This window comes from Carya illinoinensis, chromosome 13, assembly GCF_018687715.1.
Source record: "Carya illinoinensis cultivar Pawnee chromosome 13, C.illinoinensisPawnee_v1, whole genome shotgun sequence".
Lineage (NCBI taxonomy): Eukaryota > Viridiplantae > Streptophyta > Magnoliopsida > Fagales > Juglandaceae > Carya > Carya illinoinensis.
The window spans coordinates 15597610-15619601 of NC_056764.1; the positions used below are offsets into that span (position 1 = coordinate 15597610).

General features: G+C 36.5%; 1 long non-coding RNA gene across 1 annotated transcript; it reads right to left on the bottom strand.

Moving 5' to 3' along the window:
* Positions 1 to 2598: 2598 nt before the first annotated feature.
* On the bottom strand, positions 2599 to 21771 carry LOC122292965. Its single transcript, XR_006237081.1, has 11 exons — positions 21709 to 21771; positions 10907 to 11257; positions 10526 to 10794; positions 10231 to 10440; positions 10027 to 10119; positions 9608 to 9700; positions 8709 to 9473; positions 8251 to 8340; positions 6853 to 6943; positions 3651 to 3797; positions 2599 to 2880 (listed from the first exon to the last, which is right to left on the bottom strand). It is a non-coding gene; the product is annotated as an uncharacterized LOC122292965 (long non-coding RNA).
* Positions 21772 to 21992: the final 221 nt, after the last annotated feature.

Sequence of the window (21992 nt, forward strand, 5' to 3'; positions counted from 1 at the left end):
GATAAATGGTCAAAATCTGGAGCTAATGGGTTTTCTGAGGCTTATTTTTTGCCAATACAGATGCCAACGGATGTCCGGGGTGAATATAAGATGGATCTGACTGGTCTGATCTATCAAGACTCAGACATAAGGTTTAATGATCTTATACTATAGAATGTTTTATACGGGGATCTATTACATCTCAGCTTGTAATTATAGGTTTTAAAACTCTTGGGATGCTAATTGGAGAATGAGATTAGATGAGATGAGAAATCTGTAAATAGTAGTGAATGATTTGTGTTATTATGTTTAATGGAGTTTTGAGAAAGGAGAGGAAAAAAATTGAATAAAAATATTATAAAAATAAGATAACGTTAGAATATAATTTTTTGATATAATTTTTATATTAAAATTTGAAAAAGTAGATTTTTTAAGTGTTTTGTTTGAAAGTTTGAAAAAATTGTAATGATTAGGTAATAATTAGATGAAAAGTTAAAAGTTAAAATTGAAAAGTTAATGTTTGAGTGATGTTTTGATATTGAGATATAATAAGATGAGATGAGATGAGATGAAACCATCTCAACATCCAAACAACCCCTCATTTTTTAAAATCTTAGTTTTGAGATTTTTTATTGTTACCCCTAAAGATTTGTTGTGTAATATTGTATTCATCCATCATAAATGAAGGTAATCGATAAAATTTGTGGATTTTGTCTTCTTCCTTTAAAAAGAAAAAATCTCAGGAAAAGTCTAAATACAGGCACTCCGTGCACCCGTTGGAGTGCCAACTCAGTTGGCGGCCACGAGTAAAAATAAAATAGTGTGTTCTAAGAGGAGTAAAATGGTGCGTGCTGAAGTTCTTCTTCTTCTCGACAACATGCCTCTATAGCTTTGAGCCAGTCTTGATTTCTCTTCTCCAAGTCTTTTAAACAAAAGCAAATGAAGGACAAACAATGAATCTTGCAGAACAAAAACCTCATCACATATTTGCCTCTTTAACTATTGATTCTTACTACAAATTAGCCCATTCCTTTGTAAATCTGAATACCAAGAATGGATCTATATCAAATCATCAATAGGTCGATTATCATCTTTCAAAATGTAATGAGAGAAAACCCAACATGCAAATTTGATAGGAAAATTCTAATAAATGGTGAATTTGTTGTCATGTAGGCACTCCACTGAAGAACACAAGGATAATTGTAGCTGCTTATATCGAAATAGCAAATACCCAAGTTACAAAATCTTACAAAAACTGAGCAATTAAATAGAAAATAATGATTATAAGAGAAAAAAGCAAGGGTTACATGCACTAGTGATTCTGAATTAGGCTTTTATAGAGAGAGAACTTTTGCCGTGAAAGAAGCAAAACCTAGAAAGCAATTTGAGTTTTGGAGGTTTGTGATAATGAAGTTTATTTTCCAGAGAAACGGGCTACTTGGAAACAAACCCAAAACCGTCCAAAAAAAAAAAAATCCTTTGTTTCCTGATGTTCATTAATAAACAAATCCTGATGTTCATTAATAAACAAATACTTAAGATGGAATGGTTTGTTTCTATTCTATATTTAAGCAGAAAGCAATCAACACACCCCACACTATAAGGATTTAGGCTTTGCAGCGCCGAAAATCCTTGCAAAAAGCTCCTTAAAACGCTACATTACCTCAATTGCAGCGTTATTACCTTCATTGCACGTTCGCCGCTATAAACTTTTCATTTTTGAACAATTTCAACGAAATAGGAAAAACGATGCCAATTATTTCTTTTGCAGCGTTTTTCCATCGCTGCAGATACCAAAGTTCCACGCTGCAAAAGGCATGTAAAAGTGAGTTGCTGAGCGCTACAAAAGAATAATTGTAGTGATATTTATCCTTACTTTTACATAAATTTTCGCTACAAATAATATTGGGAAACAGCAGCATTATTTTGTTTTCCTTGCTTTAATCATTTTTTCCAACGCTTTTAGCTCGCTGCAATTACTCCTTCAACACTGCAAATGGTTCACTACAAATGCAACATTTATGTATTTCGCTGCTTTTGAAAGTTTTAGCAACGTCAAAATATTGCTGCAAAAAAATGCTAAAGCATTGCAAATAATTCAATGCAGAAGCAACAATTTCTTATTTCGTTGCTTTAAGAATTTAATTCAACATCATAAAATCGCTGCAAATACTTTCCTAGCGCTGCAAAAGCCTAGAATCAAATAAAAAATATGTTGCTTATACTGTTCCGTTATAGATTTTGCAATGTAAAAAAATCGCTGCAAATGGACTATCTCAGCGCTGCAATATCATTTGCAGTGCTTGGCAATACTTTACGGTGGGGTATTTTTAGCGATAAATAAAACGCTGCAATTACCATTTGTGCACCTTTTTTTTTTCCTTTCCGCTTCGGCGTTAGTATATATATATATAAATCACTAAATTATTTAAATGTCCAATTTAGTGACTAATTAATTTAAAATATCTAATTATTTATATGCCCAAGGAACCTGATGAAATAATTTATTAATTTTGTTTCAATACATTATATTGCACTTAATTATGAGAAATTAATCAATCATAACCTAATTTTTGAATTTTCAATACTTTTTCACCTACATGCCAATGACCACACATATCCAAAACCCAATAGCAACTGCACTGATGAATTGAACCAAGAACCTACAACTTACAAACTACTAAATAAATAGAATACATTGTTGCTTCTAAACATTAGATAAAACCGTCACTACATTCTTTTAGATATTTCACAATGTCCTGCTCTTTTATATTTAAAAATGATATCTAGACCATGTGCACCTGGGAATTGTAGATCAGGCTAGAACAACTTCAACACAACTGCTTCATGTGGGGGGAATTCATTGTCGCATTTTGCAACGCCTCTCTCTCCAACTCCAACCTGGCAGTGATTAATAAAATTTCTAGTCATATGATTGCAAATACTTATTTATAGCGATTTGTACTATGACGCAAACACATTTATTTCGAGGCTCTGGCAAAAATAGTATATCACAAAAAAAAAGTAGTTTCCAAGAAGCAGGATACCCAAGAAACAAAAAAACACATCTCACATTATAGATAGAGTAAATATGTAAATTAAAATATTGTCTAACTACTTTATAGCAGATTTAAAACCAAAATTTGATGATGAAAGAAAAAAGAAACCATATTTATTTCATAATCCATTGTAGCATTGACTGGTTTGTTGATGGGGATAATAAATTTATTTTCCAGGTTAGTCACTTAGATGAAACATTGCTTTTGACATCAAAACTGGAAAATTTCAGTTTAGAAGTGGATATTCTTAATTATATTTGGATGGTTCTGCTCTTAAGATGTTAAAAATTCCTAATTTTCTTTAGAAGAAAAAACAAAAGCCTAGAGATAAGAAATGTGGTATATAATCCTGTGACACTTTTAAATGGAGTATCTAACCCAAAACATGTATAAATACAAAGAAACTCCTGATATTCTTATCTTTGCCACCTATTTTTATCAGTCATGGTATGCAACAGAGACACTCTATGGAATTCTAGTGTCTTCAAGTGTAAAAGCTAGTATGGCAAGTAACAACATGCAAAAAACACCCCATCAACACGTAAACAGTTAGTATAACATATCATCTCACTAAATAAACAGTATCAACATGAAACAAGAATTGATGTGTACCCGTTGACTGCTCTTTACAATTCCCTCCATGGAATCAACAAGTTTCATGCTACCATCAGCTAGAGTAATGGCTTCTTGGAACTTCACATGTTGGCATGTACAATGAGATGTTAGTAGCTTATAGTAGTGACTTTCCTATTAACAAACCTGCAGCACATAATTAAATAACAATTATGCAAGCAGCAAATCAACATCTTTGCAAGATTGTTTTGGTTTTCTAGTCATGCATTCTCTCATTGGTGGCCATTGCATAATGCAATTATTATATTATATAAATGCACACCCCATCTAGCATAAGGCTGATATGCAGCAGATCAGAATTAAGTAAACTTTAGCACATAATTAAATATCATTTAAACAAGCAGCAGATTAACATCTTTGCACACATTATTCGAGTTCTTGAGTCAATTAAAATATTTGCATAAAACCACACCCCATCTAGCATGATTGCTATCTGCAACAGAAGTTGATGCCTTTATTTTAGTTGTTCTCTACATCACCTAAAACAGACAATAGAATATAGCTCTTTCTTTCTAAATACCGTTCAGTAGTTATGTAATTCAGTTATAATGAACCATCCATAGGTCCCAAAAAATTAGCATGTACATATCCTTCTAAAAATATTAGAGTAGATGGTATTTTTATCATGGAGAACTAAAAAATATACTAATATAACAAGCTACTATGTAAATCTAGGATGCCTGAATAACATCCTCTATCAGGACATGTCATCTCTACTTCACTATCCTCTCTTTCTGCTTGATAAGATTACAGCCACTTCCAAAGAAATTGATAATCAAAGAAATAGTGACCAACTAATTGTTCCAGTTAGCATAGATTTCTAAACAAAAGTTTTATTTCTCAGACTTTGATCATATTCTAGACCTGAGGTTGAGAAACATATAATTTCAACTTCACCATATCCAATCTTTCCATTTAATTAGAATGGAACCATATCAAATTTAGGACTGCACCATGCAAGACCCAGCAGTCCTAAGTTTTGTATCTATGATATTAAGAAGCAAAATTAGTAATAAAACCACATAAGCAAACTGCTGCTTATGTGGTCAATTCATACCACATTTTGAGTGATACAAACCGCTTTATTTGGGGAGAGGGAGAGAGGGAGCAAGAGAGCATATTAGTGTAGAATTTTCATATCAACATACAACATTTTAGCCCACTTTTAGCATCTACCTGGGAACTTATTGACCATCTGGTGTGATAAAAATGCTTTAGCATCAGTTCTTTTATACATTCCAAACCTAGAAGTTCTAATTATAGGTACCATAATTATTTCCCTATTTGATTAAGGTTTTCTTGCACAGTATAATGACTCATATACAACCTCTACAAGATCTAATCGAAAGGATAGAAAAGGAAAAAAAAAATTCTGGCTTTTACCAATATGAAAGGGTTCAACAAGAGATCTAAGTAACAAAAAATGGGCAATTGATTAGCAAGAGTATTGTTCTACCAGATGGACAGAGGTCACACCTATCCTATTATTTCTTAACTACAGTTAGAACTCCACAAAACAATCCCAACACTTATTACCTCGTAAATAACAGTTTCAGGATTGTATATGACATTCACATTCACAACTACACAATTCAAGGAATCAGGACAGTCTACATGTTCTGTTATATCAACTGGCTGCAACAGTTTACATTTCTCTTTTCACCACAATAATATTTTGAGGTCAAATCACAAGTATTCCATTCACAACCATGCATGTCACGTACCCCCTCGCATGCACAATAGTTCATTTAAGCTCTTTTTAAATTAAATCACTCTGCAAACGGTTGACAATCATGGGCCTAGTAAAAGATCTAGTTTAATAAGTAGCATACAATCTATTGGAATAACCAAAATAGATGGAAACTCACACCAGTTGACTAACAATTGATGCTCCTTCAACATCACCATATGCCAAAATGTAAAGGATAAAACTTTTAATGTAGCGTGTAATGGTAAACAAAGCAGATGTAGACTTAATCGTGTTCTTCTCTATCTTCTAGAATATTAAACTCAAAATAATAATAAACAAAAGTGTCCTCAGCTGATCATTCATCCAACATTCGAACATAAGAGGGAAAAAAACTTACAAAAATTGTCCTCCGAAATGATCTATATATAGTAGAGTTTAACTCGGTTTCATGCACTAGTACAAATCAATCTGATTTGCTGAGTTATAATAAAAAAGAAGGCTTCACCAGGAATTTAAGTAACACTTCATTTATATTTTCAGTAAGTTCACCAGTTGGAAGCTATAACTAGTTAATTAACCTTAGTTCTATATGAAGATGACGCTGACATTTCACTTATTTCGTTAAAACCAAGATGTGCCCATTGGCCCGACCAGTTTATTGGACTATGTCAGGTATATGACAGGATTTGGTAACGGGCTTCAATCAAATATAAGACGAGCATGCGTATTATGGACTGGAATACCAGCCATTTCTAGTTTGACCCTCAATATCAAAATCCCCCAATAAAATTTTTAATATTATTTGCATCTTGATGCTAAAGCAGGTTCATTTCAAATGGTGTTACTATGAACACCATTTGACAACCAGAATAATATTGGTAGCAAATCAACAGCTGAAATGATTCGACCCTACAATATATTTATATATACAAAACAGATATCTGAGATTTGCTACCAAGTGGTTGGTTTTTTCAGGAATTATTTGATAATATGGTATGTAAGAATCACATGCCAATGGAGGGAACCCACTTGCATGAGAAGTTTGGATCAGCCTTTTAAAAAGAATACTCATCATTGATTGAACAACCTATTGAGAAGAACACTTATATGATTTAATGCTAAATATAATATAGTGTTTGCCATGTGAGAAGCTTTATGCTATTTAATAATTAAATTATACATGTAATAATTTACTTCCTTTAAATGCTATAGTCACGTCTCAGACCAATATAGCAATCCTAATAACTTTTTGAATAATGAAATTCTCGCATAATCTCCTTATGGTATTCCAGACTACATATTAATTATACTCTACGAGAGATTGTGAGGAAATGCACATTGCAACAGCAAGTAGGAACTTTTAAACAGTAATATGAATATAAGAAGTCACATGAACCAAGTAGGAACTTTTAAACAGTAATATGATTATAAGAAGCAACCTGTAAACTGGTAAATTGGAATTTAACCCAGTAATGGAGAGTCATCACTTACACTACCCTTACGGAAAAGAAGTTGGACGTTAGATTTGTTGCAATTCCGCTATCTCAAAACTGATACGGGCTTCATTCACTTGTGTCACAAACTACAATTCAAACATGAGTGGTGATTATAATATAGAGCTGAATATGTGAAGTGTAAATTGACAGCTTTTTAAACAAACTATGATTTGGAACAAAATAAGTTCTTATTTATGTAACCAAGCCAAGAGATTACAGATGAAATATATTTACAAATTAACTTATCCATTGCAAAGCAATGCACAAAACCAAAAGCCTTTAAAGCTCAAAACAAAGTTGTATTAAACTCTATAAATATGACAACAGCTGGACACGGGATATGTGGATATAGTGACAATGTAGTGACAAAAGAAATCTGGAGTTATTACCAATTTAGAAAAAAACAAAAAAAGTGAAGAGACCATATTTACTAATTACGTACGTATGTGACAAAAGAAAAGGATGACAAAAATAATTACAAGCAAATAAATTTATTTTTAATATTTAAGTAGTCAATAGCTGGTATCACAAATGCTACAATAGAAAACTACTATCACCTATGGACCTCTCTTTCTCTAAATTATTTTTGTCTCTCTTTTTTTGTTTCGTTAATAGATTCTCTCCTCATCCTTACCTTACCAAATGTTAACCATTACTTTTTGTAAGTTTGGGGCTACATTCACTGATTCTTCAACCTGTCCCCTCAGTAACTAATCTTCAGTTTGGAGCTGGTGAAAATTCTAAAGAAGCTGATTATAATTGGCAGTGATTCTCCCGAAGGAATTTATTTGCAACTCTAAAAAAATAACATAAAATTTTTCATCACCCACACTAGATCCAAGAGGGCATCACCTAAACTCTAAGGCAAGACTGCATATATTACTTAGAGATTAATCCTAAAACCACATTGAATATGAAAAAATGCCATGGTACAACTTGGGAAAGAAGCTACGTTATTTCAAATGTGAAAGCATTAATTGATTGTCCCCGAAAAGAGTTAGAACAACAGAAAAGCTACTATTTGATTGGGACAGAGGATTCTTCAGCACAACAAGTATTTAACTGGCTTTATTTCCCAGGTTTTGCTTCTTACCAAAATTTAACCACACAAATCTATCATAACTAGGCTGCTATTTAGCTTTCACATTAAAGAATCTAATTGTACTTAAGTTGCAAGAAAAAGCAGCACAACACTGTTTCTCCTTCCAGCAGTGATTTTCTCCATGATTTTTAGCCTCCGTGCTAGATATTATAATTGTTGCGTTTTATGCCATGATTATGTTTTAGAGGAAGATGAAGATATTTCCAATTTACTCCCCCAAACCTAAACACATTAATTCAACTAAAAGGATAATAAAATCGTTTTACAATCTATATATGCTTGTGCATTTACCTTCTCCTCAAGAGATATGAGACCCCGGTCACTCCAAATGATATGGATGCAAGATATATTCGAAGTGCTGCAAATCAAGCATCATCTTTCCTATTCAGAGCCAAAATTGTTGTTAAGATAAGCCTCAACCTCTCTACTATAATATTCTTGAAAAAATAACTTCACAATGCAGCATATTCCACAACATAGTATGTATAACATATCACATACCATACACAGAAAATTACCAACATATATCACTTTCATTACTGAGATCAATTAAAGGTAGCCTTCATGAAGGAAAACATAAATAAGCTAAGCATGTAGAAGCGAGAAAATAGCATTAACTGTGGATATATAAGAACAATATAGCTTGCATATATAAGTCCATCACATATTGAGATATTCTAAGGCCTTAATTAACACCACCATTCATACAGTGTAAAGATTTGATGTATGAGAAGGAATCAAGGACTTACTTAACTTCCATAAATATTTTCTGAAGACTGCACTGACCATTAATCTTTCACATAATTGCTGTGTATTGTCACGCAACATCCTTTTTCGCCCATGCCATTCACATCCTTGGTGAACAACAACATTCATACAGTCAACACCAAAAAATCCCAAATCCTCGTTCAGGTCCCTTCGACACAATACAAAATGTTTTCAACCTTCCTCTTTATATATATATATGTGTGTGTGTGTGTGTGTGTGTGTGTGTCACAAATGCACACACACATATATATATATATATAGTTTATATATTGGCCACTCACTATCTCCCAATACCAAAAAGTGCTCAAACTACTCAAAAAAGTCCAGCTCATTATTTCTTTACAAGACCATCATGAAGTCTCTCCACGAGACTGCTGAGACTCCATGTGTGTATGGAAATTCTGGAAGAATGCCCTCATCAACAAATCAGTTTCATTTTGTCTCTCACGAAGTTTCAGTACTTCTTCCTGAATTGCATCAAGCTGTGTCTTGTACTTGTTGGCATCTTTCCGGTAATTCTCAGCATCCTTCTTGTAATTATCGGCATCTTGCTTGTGCTTTTCAATCAAGGCAAGGTACTGTTTTTCTCTTTGGTTGTCCCGTTGTCGTGTCGACTCTGGGATGACCATCTCTCCTAGCCCCCTTGCATATCCTAGTCTAGAGCCAAGGACCTCCCTAAATACACTTGCTACTGCATCATTGGTTTGTTGCCTAGGCTTGAGACCATCCAGCTTCCCAACCATCTCCTTTTGCACGTGAAAATTTTAATTGGTTATTGTTAAGTCGTGTAGTGACAAATGAAAAAATCAGCTTCAGTAGTCAAAGCTAGAAACCATACTTTTAATCGCAATATATAACCTAATTTAATTATCATACTCACATAGATGGCTTCAGTTGTTGCGGTGACAAATTTGCCGATCTTCTTTGACCAATGAGTTTCCTTATAGAATTCCACCAAATCCGCATTTGCAGCCTGCTACAAGTGTGTAATTTTGTCAGGTAGATGTTCAATCATGAACATTGATTCATCCGGGAAACATATACACATATGTTTTGTCAACCACCAAAAAAAAAAAAAAAATCAATACGAAACCCCGTGCACAAACAACATGTTGTGCGTTCTCAAACTAAAGTACAAGGTAACCAACATGAAACCGAGCTTTTATATGTAAGACATGTAATATAATAATGGAATTCATAGACCAATGGGAATGCAATTTCAAATTGGTTGTGATTGAAAGATTATTGGAGAATGGGTTGTGACATTAGGTGAGGGTTAAATTAGTTTGAATTACATACCTTCTCCTCCAAAATCTTAACAAAGGATTTTCGGCCTGCTGTGTGGTTGATGGTTTGTGCCTTTCTATTCTCCCGATTTTGCCTTGACATTTTCTGCCATTAAAACCCAATGCCAGCTTACCCAAACCATATAATAAACAGACTATGTATGTAGTTTTCTTGTTAAATTCCTCTAGTTTTATATTTTGAATAACTAAAATATACCTTGAATTCCTCGCTTCCCCACCTCTGACACAAGGTAATCCAAACATTCAAGTTGACCGTTGGACAACCAGAAGCCAATACTTCTTCGTGGCTTCCATGTGATTCATATTTTCTGTGTAATTGGTGATGGAATGCATTAAACCTCTTACGCAGCTGCTTTAAGACGGTCAACTTGTGATTCTCCCGATCCCAATCCAACACGAAGTCACCCTACATGGATGAACATCACATTAAGTAGTCATTCTCTATTGTCTCTCAACTCCAATGAGTCAATATGAAAGGCAATATATCTTACCCTCACACAGTCGATCAACTTGTCCTTTTGTGCCTGTGGCACATCGGTCTATCTCGCATAGCTCATGTCGCAATGTTTTTTAATTATTTGCATTACCTGTGCAGTGAACATGGATGAGTTCGTACAACACGGTGTAGTTTCACCGTCATTAATCTTCAGAAACACTTTTCCTTGCTTTCTCAACATCTCAAATGCAATACACTTAGCTGGTCCACGTTTCCGTTTGGGCTATACACTGTTCGAGGTAGGCATTGTGGGGGCAGTCGCATCTGTATTACAAGATAACGTTCAATCATATCAGTCTTAAAAAATGATCTCGTTAAAAACACATGCCCTAGGGGTTTTGTAGTAAAAATAGAACATATCAAATGGCAACCGTACTGATATTGTCTCTGTTGGGTAGGGTCACAACCGTACCAATATTGTCTCCATTAAGTGGGGTCACAACCGTAATAATATTGTCCCCGTTAGGTGGGGGTTCTCTTACAGGTGAGGGTTCTCTACTCAGTTCGGGTGGGGGCATCGGAATGGGACATGGAGGCTTCCATGGATGACTCGGAGGCTGAGTTGAGTCATCCGAGCCTGACTCATGATCTTGATTTGGAGGGCCGTGGTATGAAGTGATACGAACTCCTCGTGGTCGGCGTGCTCTTGATGAGTATGGTACAAATTGCTGGCCACGGAAACCTCGCCCAGCTCCTCTTCCATAAGAAGGTTTTCCCATCGTGTCACCTGCATTTATTTAGAAAACCCCATTTAAGTTAGAAGTAATTCCAACCAATTTAATAAAAGCATGGGATCCACATTAAATTTTAAAGCACTCTAATACCCATTTTTTATACGACTAAATTCTACTGCAGATATATGGATTGCTATGTTTTGTTATATACAAGTATATAGCAATCCATTATTAATATTCTAACATTAATGGGAGATGATGCATGAATGTTCATGCGTTTTATAATTTTCCCACAAAGAATTCAATGAACTATTTGCCAGAAAGTTCTAAGAAAATTACCGACTATAAGAAAGTACTTAATTGTCAACATATTTACCTCTGGGGTCGATTCTCATTTCTTGAAGGGTGATGTTATATATAGTCAAACTTTCTTCTATTTGTGCCTGTGTGTTTGTTAAGACCTGGTTACTGGTCATAGAACAACAATAAGCCCACATTGTCATTATTAAAATTATGTGGGCTTATATACATATGTATTAATCTCGACTTTATAATTAATTTCTCTATGGAGTTGGAGTTGGAGCTAGTTAAAAAATTAAACAGCAAAGAAAAATACTAAATGATAAGGTGTAATATACAATTGAGGGATAGATGACAATCATTGTACAGTTGGGAACACATCAATGACCCCTAGCTATTTAATTACGAAGTTAACCTGCATTAATCATGCTAGACACAGCATCTTAGAAGCTAGTAATGGAAACACATAAATTAATGCATTGCATATAAGAACTAATTATATATGCCCCTGCTATTTAGAATTTAGGGACATGCTCACTCTTGATCATGTAGTAGTCCTCATGTGGGGCAACATGATTAATGGATTTTACATCATGGAAAAGCTCCAAATTGATCCATTTTGCATTTAACGACAAAACTGTACATTGCGATTTTGATCAACTTTTGGGACCTAAAAATGGTGCAACAGGTGTAAATCATTACAGCTATATTCATAGTGTGGGCATTTGGTAGTAAATGCTTGAACATAATACTGATTATGAAATCATACATTGCTTGACCCAAATCATGAAACAAAACTAACCGGATCATTATAACTTAGTTCAAAGGAGCATACATGTATTTCTTGATACCTTATATTGTCCATATACACATTACAAAAAAGGTAAAGTCAAGGCATGGAAGCTATCAACGATTTTAGCTAGTTGTCTACGCTGATAAAGACTCCTCGTCTATGGAAAGGTCTTCCTCATCTGAATCAACCCCATCACTAGAAGCATCTCCTGAACCAGAATCAATTATGCCATCATCAATAAAGTTTGCCGAATTTACATTTTGACCAGCCAAGGTTGTCACTTCTCGTGCATCAATCAAGATAGGTTCTATATCATTCCTATTCAGTGGAGTTGACATTGGACATACATCGCACTGCAATGGTGCATAATCATATGACTCCCTAGTTTCTTGATATGCATCATCATCACTTGATGAGCCATCAATATCTTCTAACACTCTTGGCACCGATGGAATGTCATATGCATTCCTGTTCGTGTACTTTTGCACCACAAACCATTGCCCTTTTGCCCTTATATCTCTGACGTAAAAACACTGGGAAGCCTAGCATGCCAACACAAACGGTTCATCCTTATACCAAATCCTATCCATGTTGATATTGGTCATATGGTTATCAACTCATACCCCTCGTCTTGGATCACCAACATCAAACCAATCACACATGAACAAGTACACCTGACGCCAACCCATGTAGTGTAACTCCACGATCTCATTAATAACACCATAGAAGTCTACATTATTAGTATTTTCATCCCCAGTTACCAACACCCCTGAATTTTGTGTACGCCGTCGAAGTTCACGTTGTTTCGTATGGAACCTTTTGCCATTTATAATGCAAGCAGTATAGGATATAACCCACCGTTCAGGACCGCAAGCTAATGCATCTAGATCATCGGTCACATCAACTGGGTTGGTGATACACTGGTACTAAACCTACAATAATATTTTGTTGGAAGGTCATCACTTATAGTTTTTTTCAACTTAATCATAAAAGGTCGGGTTCATCAAGATAGGTTGTGTTCAAGCTAACTTACACGTTTCTTCAACCAAGTTAGAAATTCAGATTGATGTGTTCGATCTATAAAATTTGGGCTGTGCACCTCACACTTCTCATAATGCTCACTGCATTTGGAGAACACAACATCGTGCAGCAATATATGTAAGATATGCTAAAGTCATACAACATAAATGGATTGATGGGAAAAGTCATAAAAAATATTGTTGAGGACTTGAGGGATAACGGATGCTTACTCTAGGTAGGGTCCAATCTCAGCGCAATTGTTGAGGACGTACCATGTTGCTTTCGTAAGGAGTTTATCTGATAATTGTATGTTGGAAGTTGTACCAATGGGACGAACTTTTTGGTTGAAAATTTTGATTCTATCTATATTCTCAGATTCACCATCAATGTTGTGGTCCACTTGAGTAAACTTCGTCTCAACATTTTGGAGATACAATGAGCAAAATCTCAGGCATTCAATGTGAATGTAGGCTTCTGCTATTGAGCCTTCTGGTCAAGCTTTATTCTTAACATACCTCTTGAACTTGCCGAGATATCTCTCAAATGGATACATCCACCTGTATTGTACTGGACTCCCAAGTATGGCCTTGTGGGGTTAGTGGACAGCAAGGTGGACCATGATATCAAAAAAAGATGAGGGAAATATCATCTCCAACTTGCATAGAATTGTGGCAATATCAGTTTCAAACTGGGATATTTGGTTAACATCCAGGGTTCGGGCACACAACCCCTTGATGAAAGTGCACAATTCAATTAAGGCCAATGCAATATCATTTCTAAAAAAACCCCCCAATAGCAATAGGAAGTAGTCTTTGCATGAAAACATGACATTCATGGCTTTTCAACCGTGAGATTCTGCAATCTCGTATAGAAATACAATGCAAGATGTTCGAAGCGAATCCATCTGGAAATTTCACATTGACCAACCATTCACAAAATTTTTTCTTTTCGTCACCGTGTAATGTATATAGTGCTTGTGGCATTGTAACACGTTTATCGTCATACTTCAAATGTAATTCTTTCTGAATCCAAAAATCTCCAGGTCACATCGAGAATTGATATTATCTTTAGTTTTACCAGGAATGTTCATTAAAGTGCACAATATGTTATCGAAAATATTCTTTTCAATATGCATGACATCTAGATTATGTTGAAGACGCAAGGTTATCCAATACGGTAGCTTGAAGAAAATGCTATATTTTGTCTAGTTCAACTCTTCAAAAGTGCGTTTTCTCTTTCGATGAGATTTACCAAATTGCACATCCCCAAGCATTAGCAGTTGACCCAAAATATCAGAGCCTTCTAAAACCCTTGGTGGTCTGCGATGATCTTATTTACCATTGAACAAATGTTTTCTCGTTCTCCAGGTGTGATCGGGCGGCAAGAAACGCCGATGTCCCATATAATAATATTTTCGGCCATACTTCAACCAATTAGAGTCTGTGCCCTCATTATAAGATGGACAAGCCAATTTTCCTTTTGTTGACCACCCAGAAAGAATCCCATATGCTGAAAAGTCATTGATTGTCCACATTAAAGCAGCGTGCAACACGAACATTTCATTCTTGGAGGCATCATACGTAGGTACCCAATGTTTTCAAAATTCAAGCAGTTCATCGACCAACGGTTGCAAGTAAACATCAATGTCATTACCTGTAGATTTTGGCCCAGGAATAATGAGGGATGTCATGAAGAATTGGTCCTTCATGCACAACCACGGTGGCAAGTTATACGGGACCATAATTACTGGCCAAATGCTATATGGTTCAGCCATATTATTGAAGGGATTGAAACCGTCACTTGCCAGACCAAGCCTAACATTGAGAGCATCCTGTGCGAACCAACTACGGTCGTCATCAAATCTCTTCCAGGACTCCGCGTCTGCAGGATGTCTCATACTAGACTCATCGGTTGGTTATTGCTCTTTATGCCATCTCATATCACGTGCTATATTTGTAGTCATGAAAAGACGTTGCAATCTTGACTTTAAAGGAAAATGCCTCAACACTTTTTGAGGGATAAGACAAGCCCTGTGTGTATTAGGCACCCACCTTCAAGCCTTAAAAATTGGATATTCATTAAGATTAGCATTTTCCTTCCAGAATAAGATGCAGTCATTGGGACATGCATGAATTTTGTTAAAATTCATACCCAAACTCCGCTCCAATGACCTTGACTCCTCATATGAATGTGGCAATTCAACATCAGGAAAGGCGGACCGCAACAAGTTAAGTAGCATATCAAAAGACTTTATTGACCACCCACCGAGTGTCTTAATGTGTAACAACTTCACAATAAATGACAGTTTTGAGAATTTTGTATAGCCAGCAAAAAGTGGACGTCGGGCATCCTCTAGTAGCTGCTCAAAAGATTCACTTGGGGAGGGATCTGGTATTGATCCACCAGTTTCCAGTGGATTATCATAACCTAGGGGAACATCAACAAATGTGCCTGCTCAAATGTCATCTAACATATGGTCCATGTTATCAATGTAGTCATCGGCATAATCAGCAACACTATCATCGTCGTCGTCATTGAAACTTTATGTTTCCTCCTCCTCATGAAAGATCCACTGGGTATAATTTGGATCGATCCCTTTCATGTACAAGTGAGTCTCCACATCAAATATAGGCAATAAGAGAGTATTGCAGCATGAACGACATGGACATTGAATGCGATCACTTCCTCGAGAATGATTTCGTGCCAGGTTGAGGAAAGTGTTAACTCCTTTGGCGTATGCAGGTGATTGAAGTCTATTGGTCAAGTTCATTCAGCTTTTGTCCATCTAAAATGGTTGAAATCAGCATATTAGTTACTTAAATAGTATTTAGGGTTCTATTTAGCTATACGAAAGATGGGTAAAGAATTAGAGAAAGTGCATTGGTCAACTTAATAATAAGCATTTTACTCAAAGCCACATGTAGTGGATCACAAGAGAAGATGGAGGTGATGATACTAACCAGAATTGTCATGCAGATCGTTGTGGAATGATAAAGGTTGTGTTGAACAGTTTGGTATGTCTATGCTAGGAGTATTGAAGGGTTGCAGAATATGTCATCATGTTAAACATGGTACTAAATGGCCAATTGCTGGTGAATGGAAAACTAATGCATGTAAAGATGCTAACAAGAATTGGAACTAGTTTGGAGGTTAGGTTGGCGTGTAGTTTGAATACTTCAGTAAATTCATTATTTATAAGGAAAGTAATTGAGTTAATGAATCAATTGCAGTTCATGCAAATATGAAAGGCACGTGTAAACAAAAGTACTTGGGCAAGAATAGGGAGCTTGTGAAAAAGGAAGTACGTGTCAGGAGATATGGATGACAGTTTAATGACACATTCAAAAATGACTTGTAGATCTAAATATTAAATGAGCATGTATATAATGGATTATTTTTCCCCAAATTGATTCTCCAATTGGTAGATGGCTGGGTGTAGCCATAAAGTCAAACAAGGTTTTAATTTTGAAAGATGACGAAGCGTGATGTGATAGTGGGGGGAAGGGTTTTGGCTAATAACCATATGTATTCAAGATAGCTTAACATACTTTCTTTTATGTTTAAAATCATCCTTAATGATTTTAAACGGATGTGAGAATAATATGACATGCAAGTTACAATCTATCAATGGAAAAAAAAAAAAGTCAATATTATTGTTCCACACAATACATTTCTTAAATTATTCATCATCCACTACTAAACCTCAATAATATAGCAAAATGGTAAAAATGGTGCAATTTTTGGAATTTGCAATTGGACACTGAAAAATGTTTGAGAAGTTGCATTTTGACCTGTCGAAATTACCTTGATGCACAAACTTACATGTAAATATATTCATAATAGTGCTGGACGATGAAATATGAGTGTCACAAATGCAATTTCAGAAAAACCAATTTCAAATTTCAATGCTACAATCAATAACTAGAACAAAAATATGCCGAAACCCACGCTCCAAAATGTTTTAAACTGAAACTACCATAATGCAAACTATAAAACACATATTCATAAACAGATTTACACACCATAATACCAATTGGTGTGTAAATCTATAACACATTAATCAAACCACAATTCACACGAAAGTTATATAATTACGATGAATTCCAAATGATACACAACCTCCTACTATTCACACAACCTCCACACACCACACTATTTTTAATATCTTTTTATATCAAATATTTAAGATATGGATAATGAATACAAAAATTTAATTAGTTTAAAAAAATATACTCAAAAAAATTAAAAAAAATTAAAAAATTATGGTGTGTGGAGGTTGTGTAGCGGATTTGGTTTCATCGTTGCATTATGTGTTCCCCAATCTGATTTGGTGATGAAATAATAGGTATCTACAAATTAGTTCATAGGATGGCTTCAAACATAGAATTTAACCAAACTATGTTTTAAAAGTCACTACAAGAAATTTGACCTATTGCAGCATTTTTCATATTGTTGCAAAAAAAATTGTTGCAAAATCCAATCTATTGTAGCGATTTTTAAATTGTTGTTAAGTTTTTACTTAAAAGTTAATAATTTACTATATATTTACATTTACAATGAAAGATATGATTTTTGCAGCGATTTTGACCGCTGCATATGTCAAAAGAAAGTTGCAGCGCTGACATTCTTGATGGAATTAGCTTGGGCGCCAAATTTCTCCTTTTATTTTTCCCCCCTTTTCTTTCCTGCGTCTCAGTTCTCTTTGTTCTCTGTTCTCTGAAATAGTACGATTTCCACCGGCCCATTTTCAGGAGACCATTTCCCTTTGTAGTGTCTCTGCCGCCGTGTCGTCTCCCTGCATTGCCGCCCACCACCACCATTCGTTGGCACCATCTCAGGTGGGTCTCTTTCCCGTCCCCCACGCCGATCTCAACTCTGGCCTCACACCTCTCTCTCTGTCTCTCTCACTCAGATTTCTCTATATCGCTGCCACTAGGGCCGCCGTTTGCCACCTCCCACACCTCGACGCTGTCGCCAGTCCTCCGTCAGAGCCCCCTTCTCCTAGATGCCTAGCCAAGCAGCCCGAGGCCCTCCCTCTCTCCCTTGCTCTATTCGCAACCCATGACCCTCACGCGTTGGAAAACTCTGCCACTCCCCTGTGAGTTTCGCATCTTCTTTTCTTCTATTTATCTTCATGTTTTGCTAGAATATATATATATATATTTATATATTTCTATATATATGGTATTTTGCCCCCTTGCTCTCATGATTTCCCATTTGCCGTTTGTTACATTTTTGTTTCTCAAATCTATGTTCATTGATTTTGGATTGCTAGCTTGTAATGAAAACCCTAACTTGAAAGACAATACTCAATCTATTTATGCACCACCGTTGGTGTTTCCCTGTGTGTGAAGATCACTGTTTTAGAAATTTTCTATGTAATCTATTAAAAGCAACACTATAATTTGGATGTGCACTATGCCTTCAAAATCAGTTCTCTTCACCAGCAGATTAACTGATTTTGTAGTTCTTGCTCTTATGCTCTTTATATCAACTGATTGTTTGACATTGATAGGCCATGGTTTCTAAGAGCTCTAGCTCTATGCCTTCTCTTGAAAACATCTTGCCTGAATCTTTTGTCCTCGGTATGGTACCTTAATGAAGGGTTTTCTCTCTATATTTTCTTTTTCGCTCTCCAACATCCTTCTCCTTTTTGCCACTACCATGGTAGCTGCCTCATTCTCCTGCTGTTGGCATTTTGCCTCTTCCTGCCAATAGGTCTATATAAACCCTTCATGTACCATATTGCAATAGATATGTTTGTGGGTGTTCTCACAAGTCACAAGCTAAGATACATGCTTGCCCATGAACGTGCATACCTCTAGAATAGAAGAATTACTGTCTAAGTTATAAATGTAAATGCGTCACAGCTATTCTTGCATCAGCATTTACCAAAGTGAGAACGTTTTGGTTCAGGGGGTTGATTAAAACAGTTACTGCCATAGCATCAATAAATTCCTACTGTCTTTTTTTTTTCTTCTATACTTTTTCTTTCCTTCTATTTTACAAATCTAGTACAAATGTTTTAATGATAGAAGCCAAACTTTTTTTTTTTTTTTTGGTTGAGTCTGCACCAGGCAAGAACTATCTCCATTTACTTTTGCAATAGAACTATGAAATAAATATAGACTTGAATGCTATTTTGATGACGACTACAATATGGAACATTGTGCAGCTGTGACGCCCCCAAATCCCCATGCACGAACACGGGGAAATCGAGACGTCCGAATGATGACATCACGGGTCATCATCCTATCGACGTGTGCCAAGTGTGTGTATAAACGACGAATGTGCACGAGAAATACGCAGCGAAAAGCAAGTCAATAACTAAGTACCAGAATTTTTCTTGTTTAATACAAACCTGTTCAACATAGACTTAAATAAATATTACAAAACACAAACATAAATTTAAACCAAATACAAAGCATAACATCAGCATCCCGGCGGAGCCGCATCCTTGGGCTCAGCCTCCTCCTCCTCATCCTCGATTTCTGCACCAAAATCTACGGTACCAAAAATAGTGCCGCAGGTAAGTAAACTCCAAACACCACTAAATAAAAACATATAAAACTCAAACAATATGCATGAAAGGATGCCAATGCACAAAACCCATAAAATCATATTTTTTCACGCACGCCAAAATCCCATTTGGCCCATAAAAACATATCCTTAAAACCAAGCATCGCCATTATTCCAGATAATGTACCAAACCACCATTTTCCCAGAAAATGGATCAAAAGCCTCGAAAACCAAACATCGCCATTTTCCTAGAAAATGGCCCACATCCGAAAACTATAAAAACAATCCGGTTATGCATGCACCATGATCTCCCCTAGGGATCACCTGCACACCTTGGCTCTATGCCACACTGCAGGTAACGACTACGCATGTGACACCTAAACGAGCAATGCCTAGACTCGCGCCCCACGCGTACCTGGCCAGGCCATCCTCTAGTCCCCGCCACTCTAGGGACCACGGAGTCGTCACGACAGCGTTATCGTATCGTGCGATCCGGTCGTTGCCCTGCGACAACTTAGGGGATGTCACTCAGTATTATCCACTCCCGAGTGACCAGAGGAGCTCCACCGAGATATTAACCCATCCCGGCTTGGGCTCGTGAGACACACGCACCCAAAACCATTTACGCCAATAAAACGAGATTTTCTCGATTAAAACAATATGCACTTAAACACGAAATGCAACTCACGCCTCATGGCTCAAATAATCAAGCAAACACAAACAAGTAAAACCAAGCACTCCGTCCTCAATCCATCCGACCCCCGAACTCCTCGGACTCAGTCCGGAATCAGCCAACCAACAACAATTAATTATTGAATGAGCAAAATATATTTAAATCGAAAAGTAGGGTTTGGAAAATACTTACAGCGCTATATGGTATTTTTAGAAAACACGCGGCGTTGCAAACGGCAGAAGGAAAGCAACGTAACAGTGCAAATTCACTGTAGCCGTAGGTTGTAAAATATCCACTTTTGAACGGGGACAAACCAAAGCTTGGGATTGATAGAGAATGGTCTAAGGATGTTTATGAAGCTAGTGGAAGTGAAGTTTGGCCGTGGGTGGTGATGGAAATGGCGGTCGAAGGCCAAAAAGGGGCTGAACGGATTTGAGCTCGTGGGAGCTGCTCCGGCAACGGATCGAGGCCGGAAATGGGTGGTTTAGGTCGGCAAGAGGTAGGGGAAGAAACTGTGAAGAGATGGTGGCTGGAGGTGGTGCGACTGCGCCGGAATCAGTGAAAAACCGTATGGCTTGGAGGAGCTCGTGGTGGCTAATGGTGGCTCGAATGGAGGTGAAACTTGGTGGGGATGTTCACCGGTGAGAGGGGAAGAAAACTGGGTAGGTGGTGTGCCGCACGGTGGCCAGCGGCGGTGGGTTTGGGCTGAAGATGGTTTCGGCATGGGAGAGGAGAGAGAGAGAGAGACGAATGGGGGGGTTACGCGCGGGAGAGAGAGGAGGAAAAAGGAAGAAGAAAAAAAAGAAAAAGAAAAAAGAAAAGGAAAGAAAAGAGAAAAAGAGAAAAAGGAAAAAAGGGAAAAGAAAAGATGTAGGAAAGAAATGAGGTCCAATCCTCACTTCGGAAAGCAAAACAAATCCGCCGAGAACGAGATTAAAAAATCGTAAAACGACTAATTAAATAAAACGCAACATCAAATAAATAAAAACCAACTAAAATACATTAATTTAAAATAAATGAACCAATATATTAATTAAATTAAAAACAACCCTTCAGTGAAAATTCATGTAAAAGCGGGTCATCACATCCTCCCCCCTTAAAATAAATTTCGTTCTCGAAATTTGCAAGCTCAACCACCAACTTAAAACAAGCCACATTAAATCACATAAACCATCTATGACCAAGATTAAGATACGTACCTTCATTACTCAAACAAGTATGGGTATTGTTCCCTCATGTCCGCTACTCGCTCCCAAGAGAAGTCTTGAGCTAACGGATCTCCCCATGCCACTTTAACCAAAGGTATTGCCTTGGACCTCAACTGTTGCTTCTTCCAATCCATGATCTGCGACGGAACAACCTCATAAGTGAGATCCGGTTGCAACTAAATACTCTCTGGGATGACAAAGCGTGGCTCTTGTTATCCATAGCTCTTCTTCAAGGACGATACGTGGAAGACATCATGAATATCCCCAAAATACTC